The sequence below is a fragment of the Lissotriton vulgaris genome, chromosome 10 (genome assembly GCF_964263255.1).
Source record: "Lissotriton vulgaris chromosome 10, aLisVul1.2, whole genome shotgun sequence".
NCBI classification, from domain to species: domain Eukaryota; kingdom Metazoa; phylum Chordata; class Amphibia; order Caudata; family Salamandridae; genus Lissotriton; species Lissotriton vulgaris.
Window position 1 is genome coordinate 739,140,663 of NC_141698.1, and position 13,584 is coordinate 739,154,246.

Consider the following 13,584-nt stretch of genomic DNA (forward strand, 5'->3'; position numbering starts at 1 on the left):
AACGATGGGCCTCATTTACAATATTTTGACGCACGGCAGCGCAGCAAGCCTTCCTGCTGCACTCCTATTTGCCAAAAGAAATGGGCAGGAATGCACTGAATCGACAAGATAAGGCACACTCCCGTCCTTGTCCCCTGCGCTGCCGCACAATGGGCTGCCATGCACCAATGTAGGCACCCTTGTGCCATAGTGTCTGCGTTGTAGGGGTGATTGTTTTTGTTGAGGAAGGGGACCCTTCCTGCTCAAAGACAATCATAAGAAATGTTTTCCTCTTTCTATATGGGCAGAATACAGCCCACATAGAAAAAAGAAAAATTAGGAGGAATAAAGGAATTTCTCCTTATTGCTCCTCCGTTATGCCTCCCCTGGGGAGGCGCAGTGATCAGACTAATTTCCAGGTTTACAAACCCTTGTAAATCTGGGAATGAGTCAGGTTCCATTGATGTTTCATGGGAACAACCACAGTAAACCCCATGGATCATCCCTTTCTTGTTTTCTAGGGCCTAAGTGAAGTGCACAATATAGAACCAAATCACATGCAAATAATGATGTTTCTTTTTACCGTTTGGTATCCTCGAATGCATGATATGTCAAACGTCAACCCTCCCAAAAAATTGTGATCTTGACTTACAACCTAAAACTTCCAATTGTCACCTCTCCTTTTTTTCTTTGAATGCCACTGTCCGTGCTGTCAATCCTCTGCATATCTTTCCTCTGAGTTGTGTGCATGTTTGCCTCAATCTCTGTTATTGAATTTGGGCAAATTGCCCACACCTCATCTCAAAGCTTGAAACAAGTCCTTCTTGGTAAATCAGACCGTGCAATCTAGCAATACCGAATGTGCTCTTGCTCCTCTACTGATTGCACCGACCATCTGCATGAACTCCTTTACACACACCCTCACTAAGGATCATACCCAACTGATTTTAATCCCCCTCAAAGACACTTGAGTTGACAGAGCCATGGAATGGTCTCCTTGAGAGAATTAGACTTAACCCTTTACACAATTAACCACTGGATTAACCACTTACCTTGGCTCCTGAGCAAAGTGCTGATTGGCATAAAGCACTTCAATACCGTGTTAGGATTAATAAGGGCTATATAAATGTAATTGCAATACAATACTCAATACATACTCATACAAACTTTCCGTAGTGTCCACTCCTGGCCCTTCCATCCCCGATCGACTTATCAATAGTTGTCAGCTGTAGGGCTAAAAGTCAGACAAGGGGTCAGCCCTGAAGTGTCATCTTGGGTTAAAGGGTGGGGGATCTCACTTCTGACAAATACCATTGATTCTGGTAGCTCACTCGCTTGGATAGTGAGTTGTCACATGTCTTTGATGCAAATGGCCTTGACCACAGTGCACATAGACCATTCACTGCCGCACATAGCGAAAAAACATTAGAGGTAACATTGATCACCACTAGATCCATGCCCCCCAAAATTGTTCACATGGCTCCTGGGATCTGGCACTCAACTGACCAAGATGTTCAACGAAATCATCAATACGGAACATTTACCCTCTGAATGGAAGATAGCCTCCATTCTACCATTGTTAAAAAAGAAAATTACCTTGACTTTCACGACCCTAGCAGTTATAGGCCCATTTTAAAACCCTTTCCAGCTCAATTACTAGAGAAGGCTCTGAAAACTGAACTCATATAATTTATTAACAATAATAATTTTACAGTTTGCGCTCAAAAAGGTTTTAGAAAGGCACAAAGTAAAGAAACAGCACTGATCGCTCAATTGGAAGAGCGGAGGTCCATTCTTGATGGAGGAGGTTGGGCGCTTTGATATTACTAGATCTTTCAGCAGACTTTGACAACGTCAATCATAACATCGTAATTGACCGACTCGCTGAGCTAGGTATAGGAGGCCTTGCGTTTAAGATGATAACATCTTTTCTAACAGACAGACTGAACCATATGGCAATGGGCGATTTAATCTCTGAACAATTTTGCTTCCCATGTAGGGTATCCCAGGGATCTTCTTTAAGCCCTACGATTTTTAATCTTTATGTTACTTTACTGGCAAGACTTATAAAATCGCTGGATTTCTCTATGGTATCATACACTAATGACATCCAAATTGTGGTATCCATAGCAAGCCATCATGAGGAGACTGCTCAAAGGTTTATTAGCTCATGCATGGGTCAGGTAGAATACTGGATGAGATCAAATTGCTTTAAAGTTTCACGCTGGAAAGGCTGCGGTTCTTCTTTTTGGTAAAGACAACTCCTTCTGGTCACCAAGCTGGTGGTCGTGGGATATGAGGGTTCCACCCATACAAGATCAGAAAGCAAGAAATTTAGGAATCGAATTTGATGGTAAACATAATTTTGAAGATCACGTAAGTGATCTTGCCTCATCAGTATTCTTCAATTTAAAAAAAAAAATCAAAAAGATCTGTCCTTTCATCCATTTGGACCTTCAAAAAATTGTAGTTACTACCTTAGTCCTAGCTAAACGGCATTATGGAAATGCCCATTTCATCGGCATCCGGAAAAATCCCTCCTAAAACTCTAGATGCTGCAGAATGCCTTTGATATTTCGGAATTCCTGCAAGAAACCAAGCAATCAGTATCACAGGCCTTGATCAAGCTGCACTGGCTTCCAGTAGCAAGGAGGATGGAATTTAAGGCACTATATATTGCGTTTAAGGCACTGCACAATACTAGACCTTACTACCTTCATGAGAAATTAGTCTGGTACACCCCTCCTAGGACACTCAGACCCCCAGATGCAAAACTCTTAGTATTACTAAAGGTCAAATGAGCTTTATGGGGAGGCAGGAGTTTTGTCCTGAGGGCTGCAAGATTATGGAACTCCTTCCCGAGAATCTTAGGAAAACGCCCAGACCTCTTATTTCGAAAATCTCTAAAGACGTTGCTTTTGTTAATAATAGCGCCCATATTTCGATCTCACCTTTCCCCTCTTGTTTAGTATTGCTGCAGCGCCAAAAAGACGCCTCAGGGCATTCGAGCGCTATGCAAAATTATAAATCAAATCAACAGTTCAGTTTGCTTTTCATTCACTGAGATATTTAGCATGGAAACATTCTTATTTTGCACAGGAGGATTCTGCCCACTTCTCAGTCTCTTGTTCACACACACATTTTGTAGCCTCCCTCATACTTGCTTCCGGTAGCTGGAGTCCTTGCGGGTGCATGACAAATGCTTGCAGTGGTCTCATCTATGGTGACTTTGAGTGAACAGGCCCCGGTGGTGCCATCACTGGGAATGTGGAGAGATTGACTATGTGAGTACAGCGCATTCTTCTAGCACCTTTCAACTTTCACAGTAGTTGCCTCTATAGGTCGGGGGCTGGAGGAATGCTGGTTCAGCAGGTGCACCCTCCTAACATCAGTGTCTGTCTCCAACATCTAGATTCAGGAGTGTTAGGAGGCGATCTTCACCCTTCAACTCGTGCCACGCTAAATCCAGGGCATGTGAAATGGGCACCATAAGCCCCATTATTCAGACCTGCACAACAGAGTCCTACTACTATACATGTGCACACATGAAGTGCATGTGCATACACACTTCACATGCACGCAGCACAAAGTTTGGGTTTCACAACACAGCAGAATTCACACTAGCATTGCCTAAGAACACACAACTTAGACAGTAGTCCACTACCTACAATAAGGGCAAGTTTGGTGCACACTGCCTGTCCTGTCTTAGGACAAGTTATTGACCTTGAATTAGCAAAGAACGAACAACTCCTTTGCTCACATGCTAGAAAGTATAATGTCAAGAACAAAATAAAAGTCAGAATACTTGTTTCACTGGCAGCTGGGAACGGAGGGCATGGGTACATACTCATTTACTACGCAGGGAACATTCCCATCCTAGCACTTGTAACCTGTGCTTTGTTGGACAAGTTATAATTATGGCATTGCACCTGCAAAAAGTTTTTCTGGCGGACTATTGTAACAGGGGAAGTTTGCATTGGTAGTGTTTTCTTCTGACAATAAACCTCAGGAACCTTTAATACTTTTCTTCTAATGGAATATGAAAATATATATCTTGGAGCACTGTAGAGCACATCTAATGCCCTTGATAGGGATGCAGACAGAAGAAAGACAATTTTTCAGAATTCCTTCCATTTTATCAATTCATTCACCATTTTCAAGTTGAAGATGGGTCTGAACTAGTTCTCTTTTTTTTTTAACGAAATCAGTAGAAATAAATATTGTTTATATAAAATAGAGAACAGATTGTAGCGCCCAGAGGGCATACCTCTAATTCCATTTCTCTGCCTCGTGGGGTGCCTCGGGATCATCATTGTTCCCAACACTGTTTTAACATCTATGTCACCCACTAGGCAAACTTATTCGAACACATGGTTTTTCTGCAATATCCTATGAAGACGGTACGCAGATAGTCGTATCAATTACATCTGATGTCAACGTTGTGGCCAAATCATTTAAGAACTGTCTGGCACACATTACAAGATGGAAGCTGGAAAACTGCCTTAAGTTAAACAATGAGAAAACAAAGGTGATACCTCTTTGGAAATTACATGCCTTTTTGGAATGACTCCTGGTGGCCTGCTAATTCAGGTCCACTTCCAACTCCAGTTCAAAAAGTGAAATATCTTGGGGTCATGTTTGATGGCAAACTTTGTTTCTCTGAACAGATCAACCATATTACATCCCCATGTTTATATCTATTGAAGATATTCAAAAAGTTCTTACCATTTATTTCATTAGACGTGCAAAAGATTGTAATTGTTGCTGTGGTTCTGTCTAAGATAGACTATTGCAATGCTCTCTATTTGGGAATTTCTAAATGTCTCCAATGAAAGTTTCAGTCTCTGTAGAACGAAGCAGCCTGCATGCTTCTAAAAATCGCAAAACTTTGTTTCACTTCAAAGAGTATTAGGGAACTCCACTGGCTGCCTGTCTTGTGCATAGTACACAAGGTGTTGCTAGTTTCAGATGACCTGTGGATGACATGTCCCTCAACGTGACCCAAGATCATCTGCTGCTACGTTTGTGGCTGTTCCCAAGATAAAGAAGACAAATTGGAGTGGCAGACGTTTCTCCTACCTGGCTTGCAAGCTATGGAATTCTATGCCTTTCTCATTGAGATCAGAAATGAACAGGGTTAATTTTAGAAAACTGTAAAGCATGACTCTTTGTCTCCAAGTCTGGTTTCTTTTGCCAGCTTAGCTGCAGCATGCTAGCGCTAAGACGCATCGGCATTCACGCTCTTTAGAAAAAATATTATACTCCTTTTTTGGGGGTGGGGGGGTGGGATTTATGGGTTGACTTCCTATTGAAGAGTGTTGAGTTTTAAATTTAAGTCTTGCCTGTGGTATGGCTTGATGACATGACAAGAGCCTCAGAAACACAGGCAATTTGAACTATATGCCTATCAGTCGCCTGTTATTTTTTGCCATTCTTTGAGGTGGTTTCTGATGATTACACCTACCACAGTAGTGGACGGAGAAGAGAGTATAGATGAATTTCTATTTTGCAGGGGCTTTCCCGCAGCCACGGATAACTGCAGGCTTCCTATCCCTTTTGTTTTCTTCTTAGGCTGTTTATATTTCTTCTGGTACTATCAATGCTGGGGCCACTGAAGGGTTTGAATTGTATGCTGGGGAAAATAACAATGAAAAAAATGTATAAGGAGGATTGCTGAAGTTTTTCATTAGCTTGAAAACCAGAGTTCCCAAAATAAAGTAATATTTTGTCTATGGAGTAGGGCCAGTAAGCTAAGCCAGGAACTGCAACACATGACAAGAATATGACATCAGCCATGAGAATTAAAATCGAATGAGTCGGCAGCAGCACATATTACCTGGTTCAATATCATCTTTACTTCATTCAAAATGTCATTGACTTGTCTTCTATATTCACATGGAAGTTTATCTATAAAGCACTGTAGTGAATTCCAGACGATTCTAAATCTTCTTAATAGTGCAGTAACATTGACATACTTCATTCCTGTTGTTAATGTCTCAAAACCACTTCCTTCCAACTACATCAAGCTTTTAATGCTCTTCTTCCAGAGGTACATTGGAGGCTCGAGCTTTAGCAGGGCATTTTCTTTCAGCGATCAGGACAGTGTACAATGAAAGGGCTGAAAGAAGCGGCAAAAGGTCCTGCTTTGAGGGTTTACATTTTGTCAGGAATTCAGATAGAGTAGGCTTGGTTGAAGCAGTAATTTAAAACCGTTCCATCGCGGTTTCCAATAAACCCGGGAACAGGGTTAATAAAAGTATAAAGATAGACCAATGATGCAAGATCTCGAATATGACAGAAGCAGAGATGCTGGTGTTGAAGTATTGGAATATTAAGTTTGGCAGCTCCTCTGAAAATACTTCATTAAAAAGGTCCACTGAACTTCTGAAAGGAGATGATTTCATTAGCGTAGGACAGTATCTACAAAGCAATGAGGAGGAAGAACTTGCGGAAGATCTAGAATTTCATCTTCAAAGGGAGGAATATTTTCTAGAAAGTCTAATATGGTGCCATAATCTTAAAGAACTGTGTCCTTCTGAAAAATGTGTCCGTCATTAGTGACTTTAGGCTTCTTGGGTCTGCCTCCATTGAGATATTGGAGGTGGAATTAGCAGTAATAAGGACACATATTGTGGTGTGATAGGACTTATAAATAAATGTATAGGAATTGAAGAACTGGGAGCAGGCCAGACTTGAAGGCTACGAGGCAACGTTTTTAAAGCATGGGAAGAAGAGGCACCGACAAGGGTTGCAAGTGTACAAATAAAAGAATGTGTTCCTAACTAAGCAAAGTCTAAAATTTAACAATCCTGCTTTGTTTCATCTTGAGCACCTAATCTGCTGACAGGTGAAGATACCGGATTGACTAGAAGTCTTTAGACAGAGTGCAACCTACATCTTAGCAGGTAAGCAGATCAATGTCTTCCTCCAGGAAGCAAATGTAGCTTACCATCTGAAAGTGCAACATGCTCTAGTAGACCTCCTTTCTGGTGAAAACATCCTTTGGTGACAACCGGTGCTGTCGAAAGAAACAATGGTACAAAAGGGGGGTGGAGTCAAGCTATCCAGGCTGATGAAGGCTGATAGCCAGAAACCGGTCCTTGGATGCTTGATTCCGGTCTGGGAAAGACATGGCTTGGTAGTTCGGACTGGACTGTTCCCATGAGGCACAGGGTGCTGATTTGCATATAGCCAGTGTCTAACCCAGGGTGGTGTGGAGTGCAAAAAAATGATGGATTTAGGCCCAGATCCTTGTACTGGGGTGAATGTATGACATTGTTCTACATTCTGTCCATCAACTGTGTTTTTTGCAATTTTCACCCCGAGCGTGCTGGGTATACTCAGACGTGAGTCCCAGGCTCTCCACACCATTGGAGTCAAGCTATCCAGGCTGATGAAGGCTGATAGCCAGAAACCGGTCCTTGGATGCTTGATTCCGGTCTGGGAAAGACATGGCTTGGTAGTTCGGACTGGACTGTTCCCATGAGGCACAGGGTCAGAGCTGATTTGCATATAGCCAGTGTCTAACCCAGGGTGGTGTGGAGTGCAAAAAAACGATGGATTTAGGCCCAGATCCTTGTACTGGGGTGAATGTATGACATTGTTCTACATTCTGTCCCTCAACTGTGTTTTTTGCAATTTTCACGTCGAAAGAAACAATACCTTACTAGGGATCGAAATCCTAGATGATCAATAACCCCCTCACCCCCTTCCACAACAGAGGTAATGCAAGAAGAACAAGTTACTTACCTTCGGTAACGATATATCTTTAAGAAACATTAGTTAGTTATAGATTACTTACCTTAGAATTACCCCCAGACTGGATCCAGAAAGTTTTTCGTCAGCAGTATATCTGCGCGTCAGAAGGTGGCGTTGGTCAGCTCCGCGTTAGGGCGTTGTGGCACCAGAATGATGTCACGGTAGCTACTTAAGACGCCGCCCTGGCGCGCAGACGTTCGTTCTATACAAGACTTTCCGCACCAGAAATGCAGAGACATGCAAGACACTGACCACTGGTGCACAGAACTAGGGCCCTGAAAGGATAACCTTAACCCTAGAAATCAGTTCGCAGAATGGGATGGATGGGTGGGGAGGTAAGGAATATATAACTAACTAATGTTTCTTACAGATATATCGTGACCGAAGGTAGTAACTTGTTCATCTGAAAGAAACACGTTAGTTATAGATTCCTTACCTTAGAATAGATACCCCAGCAATACCAACTCCAGAGTAGGGTCTGCGAACCAAGATCACACCAGGAAATCCTAGAGAACAGAACAGTCAAATAAGCCATCTCTCCGGACTGGACTGTCAAGGCAGTATTGTTTCGTAAAAGTGTGCAATGAAGCCCACGTAGCTGCCTGACCGATGTCATTCATAGGAACGACTCGTCCCAGAGCAGCAGTTGCTGCCATCGCCCTGGTAGAACGGGCGCGCAGCCCCACTGGAGGCTCCTTTTTTGCCAAAGAATAACAGGTTTGGATACAAAAACTACCTATCGGGAGATAGTCCGCTTGTGTACGGCCTGACCTTTCTTGGCGCCCACGTACCCAACAAAGAGCTTCCTAGAGACGCATGATCTCCTTCACCCGTCACAAACGGGCTTCCGCCCTTTTCAAGGAACAGAAAGAGCCCTGCTCTCAGTAGTCTAAAAACATATTGGACACAGTAGGCACCACTGTGGTCATTCTTCTTGACCTCAGTGCAGCCTTTGATACGGTCAAACACCAAATCCTGGTCCATTGACTCAGAAGACTGTGGGTGACCGTGGCCGCCTTGGCATGGCTGAAATCCTTCCTGGACCATAGATCCTTCTAGGTCTTTGACGCCGATGTGGCCTCAAACCAGGCGCCACTCTGCTGCGGAGTTCCCCAGGGGTCATCCCAGAGTCCCACCCTTTTTAGGTCTCACCTGGCGATAGAAGCGTATGCGCTGCTCTCGCCATGCGAGTGCCTTTTGCAATCGATTCTCAAAGCCTTATATGCACGCATAGGGATGGGCAAAGATGGCTGCTCTCATCACTTGTCCAAACCTAACAACGTACGCGGCCGCGTTCTCCATCGTGTGCCGAGCGAGCTGCGCTGCCATCGTGTCCCGAGCTGGAGAGCGCGCTTTTAGGAGGCAGGTCTCTAGATGTATTGCTGTTTCTTCCCCAATTTACAGTGTTTTGAACGCGCCAGCTCTGTCAGCAAAGGACGCGACTTTCCGTTGTAGACACTAATGCCAGTAACTATTCTCAGAGCTTGTCCTTTTACTGCTTTCTTGGTGAGCTAATTCGGTTTACTGTAAGGCACGCGCGTGTGGGTATAATCTTTTTATAAAAACCCTGTCTATTGAGAGACATCCGAACTAAGTGCTCTTTGACTATTTTCTTGCCTAATTTTAACATGGCCCCTGCTCGGCTGACTGTACCCGATTCCCACCGTATAATATTATACTCTTTGAAACGATACCTGTGCGTGACCTCCACAGTTTTGTTTAAGACTAGAGCGGAGCCCACTCAGTGCTCTTAAAGGAAGGACTTCATTTGATCCAAATCCCTTTCCCCTCAACAAACACTCCCCCTCTCACCTGCAACATGGTTATCCCGAGCATTGGTTGCAAACACCAAAAGTATGGGAACTAGCCAAGGACAAACTTCCCGCACACAAAACCTAAGATGGTTAAGACGTTGACAGACAAAAAAGAGACACAAATCTTGATTGGTGGCTGCTCTCCCCCCATTATGTTACCACTAAATGGAGCAACAAAGAAGGTTTTAAGAGGTCTTCTAATGTCTACCTCTTATTAAGAACACATTCTAGTCGTGGGAACAATACCCGAAAAAAAATACAACACACTAGACGCTACAGAACATTTAAATCTCCGTTAGCAAACAGATGTTCCTACCAAACTTCCCAAAATGAATTGCACTACTGTGTGGGCGAAAGGGGGTGGCGCGTGGAACATTTTCAGGTAGTGAATTGAAATAAACAGGAACTTGCATGCAATATAAAATAAAGGCTAGTTTTCGTTTGAGACGCGGCCCAATTCATTCTTCTACGTTCAGGATATAACGCATTTATAACCATGCCCTCCCGGCTGCCAGGCAACAACAGACTCGCAGAACTTCATGCATAATGCAGCATCTATTCTATGGTGAGTCCTTGTAACTAGATAAGATAGAGTTGCACTCTCCGTACGTTTGCACTGCTCGGTTTCCGGCTATGAACTTTTTTAGCCATTGGATTATATGATGTAAAATTCTACTTTTAATCGCTTATGTGTTTCGGTGGCAGCAACACAAGTTGAGTTTTTTTTCCTCCGAGGTTTTTATAGCGCAAACTTGACCCGAAGGTATCAGAGCGCTTTACATGAGCACCCAGGGGCGTAACAATAGCCCCTGCAGCGCCGGGGTGGGGGGCGAGCTCCAGGGGGCCCCTCCAGCACTGTGCACGGCATGGGAGAAGTATCGTAGGAGATGTTGCACTACAAGTTACCTGGAAGTCTGCATCAAAACAAGCATTAAAAATCCAACAGGTCTCGCCTTTGATTAAGTTAAAGCAATTTGCTTTGCTAATGTTATTGTATAGCAAAGCAAATGGCTTTAACTTAATGAAAGGTGAGACCTATTGCATTTTTAATGCTGTTAACATTTATATGCGCCCGTTAGCGGAGATTGTGCTGCCATTCGGGATACACATAGTGACCTATGCAGACGACACGCAACTCGTGGTGAGTCTCAACCATGCCCCTAACTCTCCTTCGAGCCTTTGCCCTTGCTTGGAAGGGGTAGCTAAATGGATAAATTACTCCTTTTTTAAATTGATTGGGGAAAAAACTGACTATTATTCTTGGGAATTTGTCCCCGTTGATCTGAACATAATGTGGCTGGCCGCTCTGGGCCCGTCCCGACCCCCAGGACCTAGATAAAAAGCCTGGGTATATGGCTTGATCAGGACCGGACTTTCAAGGTTCAAGCACGTAATGTGGCGGCCTCATGTTATGTCACCTTAAAGATGCTTCGTAAGGTTCTTCCCCTCCTTCCTTCACGGGCAATCAGCAAAACCTACTTTTAAGGCTCTCCACTGGCTCCCTACCAAGGAAAGAGTTCATTTCAAGACAATGTGTACTGTCCACAAATCGTTTTCCGGAAAAGGCCCGGCCATCAATCATTCTATAGTTCGGCCCTACCATGCTAACAGACTCCTCCGCTCAGATGACCTGCACCTTGCCAGTGTTCCTAGGATTAGGAAAGCCAGAAGTAGGGGTTGTTTGTTTTCTTATAATGCAGCTAAACTCTGGAACAATCTCCCTCTTTACCTACGAAAGGAACCTACCCATCTTGCAATCCGTAAATTGTTAAAATCCTGGCTATTTCCCTAGTTCAGCTGACTTCCACTACTAGGCTTCCTTAGTGCTTGGATGCCTTCGGGTAGCCATCCGCTTAACAAATGTATTTTTCATTTCATCCATCCGGAACTGTTTGGCGCGATCCAGATAAAAGGAAAGCGCACATTTTGGGTCCAGACGGTGGAGCCTTTCTTCCTCCTTCGAAGGATTCAGAGGCGGAAAGAAGGTGGGTAAAGTGATGGCCTGCCCGATGTGAAAGGCAGTGACAACCTGGGACAGATAGGATGGACGAGTCCTAAGGACAACTTTGTCCGGATGCACAGATAGAAAGGAGGCTTTGAAGAAAGTGCCTGGAGCTCACTCACTCGTCTGGCAGATGTGATTGCCAGCAGGAATGCAGTTTTGAGAGTTTAAAGCCTCAAAGGACAGTTGTGAAGCGGCTCAAAGGGAGCACACATTAATTAGGTTAAAACCAGGTTCAAGTCCCACAAAGCATAGTGAAGGGAATAGGAGGAAAGAGAGGAGTTATGCCTTTCAAGAAGCGATTTACAACTGGGGACTTGAAGAGAAGGCGGATCTGGAAGGCGATAGAAGGCAGAGATGGCCGAGAGATGGCCCTTGATAGTGCCCAGAGCAGAGCCCTACTGGGCCAAAGAAAGGAGGAACAAGAGAACCTCAGAAAGAGGGGCAGAAAGGGGATCTACAGCCTTTGCTGTGCACTATGCCACAAAGTTGTTCCATCGACAGGCGTATACCGTCTTAGTGGAGGGATGACTGGCTGCCAAGACTACATCACAGACTTCAGAAGGCAGGTCGAACGAGCACTCGAGGACAGAATCAACGAAGACACCCACTGCTCCCCCCTGACCGCGCCGGTCAGACAAACCAGAGAGATAGTGACTACAGAAGAAGACGAAGTCTTTGAGTGGCCTTTTTGCCACCTGCTAGCCTGTTGGACCGAAAGGAAGGTCAATAGGACAGCAGCTGGCTGGAGGAGGAATTCTTTGAACCAGATGACATGGCCATCACTGAAGACTGCATCCGACACGGAGGGGGAGATCCCAAATGGAACTTCCCCACCATGCAGGATTGCCTGAGAAGATGGGAGCCCAGACCAACCCAAATGCGTCCTTACATTCATCTACAGCAAAATCAGTCAGCGACCACACCACGGCAACAAGGACCAGGTGGTTGGCCGAGCACGTTGCCACAGCAGGAGCAGACAGGGAACCCGGCCCAACAAGGACAGGGCAGGGAGGGGAGGGGTAACTGCCTGGGGAGGCAATACCTTTGCACCAACACAAAACTCAAATACGCAGTAGATTCAAACCCCCAATGCAGAACATCTACTTTACGCACACCTCAATACATATTTTGAAATAAAGACTAGTAAGACAACATTAGGAAATTCAAGTCAGCATTCAAAAACTCAGGGCTGCCGTACGTTGTGCTGATTGGGAATCCGCGCTATAGTCTGCCTTTCCGGGGCCTAGACCTCACTCTTCTGCTAGTCCCCTGGAGCGGGATTGGCTTGCCACTCCCCGGGGGAGGCAGCCTGATGAGGGGGCAGGGTGGCTCCACTGACCAGTGCATAAAAACAGGCACCCAAGGGTCATACCTTTATCAGCTGTTAGTGTGATCCTTCGACTTCTGGGAGACCCAGAAGCAGTATGTGAAAAGCGGCAGCCCTGCCGTGAAGGAGCACCACCCTGACAAACACGGGGGCCAGGAGAATGGAGTCTCACCATTCTCTCTTGGAGCAGCTGATCTGGATGAGAACAGCAACGCGGGCGCAGGCTCATTCGGAGCTTTGGGCTCATTCAGAGCGGCAGTAAATTCCAGTGCAACCATTTGAGGTATAGAACACTACTACTCCCACAAGGCTTTGGGCGTGACAGGACCCATTTAGCAGTGCGTGGGAGTGGCGCACGTGAACTTCGTCATTCAAGCCTCTGAGGAAGAAATTTATTTCGAAACGCGTCAGGCAGACGGAGGTCCTGCATTTCCTGGATGCGCAGCCTGAACTGTTCATACCATTTCAACAAAGGTTAAGGGTCATACCTTTATCAGCTGTTAGAGTGATCCTTCGACTTGTGGGAGACCCAGGAGCAGTATATATCGTGATCAAGGGAGCAAGTCCTGAAACGCGCAGAGTGGTTGCCAGATTGCTATTCTTTTGCATAATAAATTTTAACTGCCTGAAAAGTCAGTGTTGCTGTCCGTGGCTGCTGTTTGTTTTATATATATAAAAATCTAAATACATACAGCATAATG

The 13,584-nt window shown here is 44.7% G+C and overlaps 1 protein-coding gene across 1 annotated transcript in view; it reads right to left on the minus strand.

Annotated features, from left to right (window-relative positions):
- RAB18 (RAB18, member RAS oncogene family) overlaps window positions 1-13,584 on the minus strand; it is a 141,114-nt gene that overhangs the window by 22,689 nt on the left and 104,841 nt on the right. The gene's annotated exons all lie outside the window — the stretch shown is intronic.